The sequence below is a fragment of the Myotis yumanensis genome, unplaced genomic scaffold, assembly GCF_028538775.1.
Source record: "Myotis yumanensis isolate MYYU_CA2020_CCGP unplaced genomic scaffold, mMyoYum1.0.hap1 SCAF_3, whole genome shotgun sequence".
Lineage (NCBI taxonomy): Eukaryota > Metazoa > Chordata > Mammalia > Chiroptera > Vespertilionidae > Myotis > Myotis yumanensis.
In genome coordinates this window covers 103,018,794-103,022,020 of record NW_027223754.1, presented here as the reverse complement: position 1 = coordinate 103,022,020, position 3,227 = coordinate 103,018,794, and the positions used below count along the sequence as shown (strand labels likewise).

At 37.2% G+C, this 3,227-nt stretch overlaps 1 non-coding gene across 1 annotated transcript; it reads right to left on the bottom strand.

Annotated features, from left to right (window-relative positions):
- Positions 1–2,081: 2,081 nt before the first annotated feature.
- LOC139007771 (U6 spliceosomal RNA) lies at positions 2,082–2,185 on the bottom strand. Its single transcript, XR_011470934.1, has one exon. It is a non-coding gene; the product is annotated as a U6 spliceosomal RNA (small nuclear RNA).
- Positions 2,186–3,227: the final 1,042 nt, after the last annotated feature.

Sequence of the window (3,227 nt, the reverse complement as noted above, 5' to 3'; positions counted from 1 at the left end):
TTTCCTCTGTAGTTATTGGCCTATTCACATTTTTTTTATTCTACCTGATTGAGTTTTGGAAGATTGTGTTTTTCTAGGAATATGTCCATTTTTTATGTTGTCTAGTTTGTTGGAACAGAGTTGTTCATAGTATTTACTTATAATCCTTTGTATTTCTTTGGGGTCTGTTATTACTTTACCTCTTTCATTTCTGATTTTGTTTGAGTCCTCTCTCTTTGCTTCTTGGTGACCTTAGCTAGAGGTTCATCAATATTGTTTATCCTTTCAAGAACCAGCTCTTGGTTTTATTGATTGTTCGTATTGTTTTTTATTTTGTTTTTTTTTTGTGGGGGGTTTTTTTGTTTGTTTGTTTGTTTTTGGTCTCTATGTCATTTATTTCCCCTCTGATCTTTATTATTTATGCCATTGTGGTCTGAGAAGATGCTTGATATGATTTTAATTTTCTTGAATTTGTAGAGACTTAGCCTGTGTCCTACCATGTGGTCTGTCCTTGAAAATGTCTCTTTCTTCTGCTTACTCTGGGTTTTCTTGTTGCTCTCTTTCTTATTCCTTAAGGTGTAGGGTTAGATTATTTATTACCAGTTTCTCTTGTCTTTTGAGGTAGGCCTGTAATGCTATGAACTTCCCTCTCAGGACTGCTTTTGCTGGGTCCCATAGATTATGGATTGTTGTGTTTTCATTGTCACTTGTTTCCAGGATGTTTTCTTTTGTTTGTTTTTAGTTTTTGTTTGTTTGTTTGTTTTGTTTTCAGCACCCCTGGAGTGCAATGGATAAGCCTCGCCTTGGGAAAACCACCTTCGTGATTGTGGTATCTCCCCTGCCAGGTAAGTGTCCCAGGATGTTTTTCATTTCTTCTTTGATCTCTTTGGTAACCTACTCATTGTTTAATAACATGCTATTTAGTCTCCAAATGTTTGATTTTTTATTATTTTTGATTGTAGTTGATTTCTAATGTCCTACCATGTGGTCTGTCTTTGAAAATGTCCTATGTGAACTTGAGAAGAATGTATATTTCGTAGCTTTGGGGTGAAATGTTCTGAAGATATAAATTGAGTTCATCTGATCTAGTGAGTTGTTTAGGATTGCAGTTTCTTTGTTGATTTTTTGTCTAGAAGATTTATCCAGTGATTTAAATGGGATGTTAAAGTCCCCTACTATGATTGTATTGCTGTTGATCCCTCTCTTGATATCTCCCAAAAGTTTTTTTTTTAATGTATTTGGGTGCTCCTGCATTGGGTGCATATATGTTTACCAGAGTTATATCCTCTTGTTGTATCGATCCCTTTAGAATTATGAAGTGGCCTTCCTTATCTCTTGTTATGGCCTTTCTTAGAGGTCTATTTTGTCTTATATAAGTATTGCTACCCCAGATTTTGTTTTATTTCCATTTGCCTGAAAAATATTTTTCCATCCCTTTACTTTCAGTCTGTGTGAGTCCCCTGTTCTGAGATGGGGCTCTTATAAACAGCATATATATGGGTCATGTTTTCTTATCAATTCAGCCACTCGATGTCTTTTAATTGGAGCATTTAATCCATTTACATTTAAGGTTATTATTGACTAGAGGCCCGATGCACAAAATTCATGCAAGAGTAGGCCCTCACAGCCCTGGCTGCCTCAGGGTCCCGGCTGCCTCATGGCCTCGCGGCCCGATCCCCTGCCCACTGGTTGTTTCAGAAGGTTGTTCAGGAAGGTCATTCTGGAAGATTGTTCTTCTCTCCAGTCTAATTAGCATATTAGCTCTTTATTATAGAGGATAAGTACTTGTTTGTTGCCATTTTTATTCTTTACGCCTGTGTTCCTTCTTCCCTTTCTATTTCTTATTTTTTTTTAAATATATTTTATTGATTTTTTACAGAGAGGAAGGGAGAGAGATAGAGAGTTAGAAACATCAATGAGAGAGACACATCGATCAGCTGCCTCTTGCACATCTCCTACTGAGGATGTGCCCGCAACCCAGGTACATGCCCTTGACCGGAATCGAACCTGGGACCTTTCAGTCTGCAGGCCGACGCTCTATCCACTGAGTCAAACCGGTTTCGGCTCTATTTCTTATTTTTATACCAGTTCGTTTAGCATTTAAAAATATGGGACATTTCACGAATTTGTGTGTCATCCTTGCACAGGGGCTATGCTAATCTTCTCTGTATCATTCCAATTTTAGTGAGCACTGGGCTTTTCTTACTGTTCTCTTTCTTGTCTTGTTGATGTAAGGTTAGATAGTTTATTAGTTATTTTTCTTGATTTTTGAGGCATGCCTGTAAATTTATGAACTTCCCTCTCAGGACTGCTTTCATTGTGTCTCACAGATTTTGAGTTGTTGTGTGTTCATTTTTGTTTGTTTCCAGGGAGGTTTTGATTTCTGCCTTGATCTCATTGGTAATGCATTCATTGTTTAATAACAATCTAGTTACTCTCCATGTGTGAATTTTTTGAGCTTATTTTTATTGTACTTGATTTCTAGTTTCATGCCATTGTTATCCTAGAAAATGCTTGATATAATTTCAATTTTCTTGAATTTGTTAAGACTTATTTTGTGTCCTAGCTTGTGGTCTATCCTTGAGAATGATCCATGTGTACTTGAGAAGAATGTGTATTCTGCCTCTTTGGGATGAAATGCTCTGTAAATATCCATAAAATCCCTTTGATCTAGTGTGTTGTTAATGACGCTATTTCCATATTGATTTTTTGTTTAGAATGTCTATCCAGTAGTGCCAGTGAAGTGTTATGGTCCCCTATTATGACTGTATTGCTATTAACCTCTCCCTTAAAGTCTTCTGAATATATATATATTAAGTGGCCAGATTATTATGACCACCTGAACGTCCAGACAATTATAAATAGGGAAGCAGGTTGTTTACCATGACAGAAGTGATTTTTTTTCTGAAGATATGGGTAAACAACGCGATTTAACAGCCTTTGAATGTGGGATATATTTGAACGTGAGTGGCCAGATTATTATGACCACCTCATCAGTTATTATGACCACCCCATCAGAACTTTTTGCCTTCAATATTGCAGTGATTCTTCTAGGCATTGACTCCACGAGATGTTGAAAGGTGATGTGAGGAATCTGACACCATGCCTGATGAATAGCACTGTCCAGTTCTGTGATATTTGATGGTTGTGGAACCAACTGCCTGATGGCTCTTTTAACTTCATCCCACAAATGCTCAATTGGATTGAGATCTGGTGATTGGGGGGGCCACCTAAGCAAGATAAAGTCT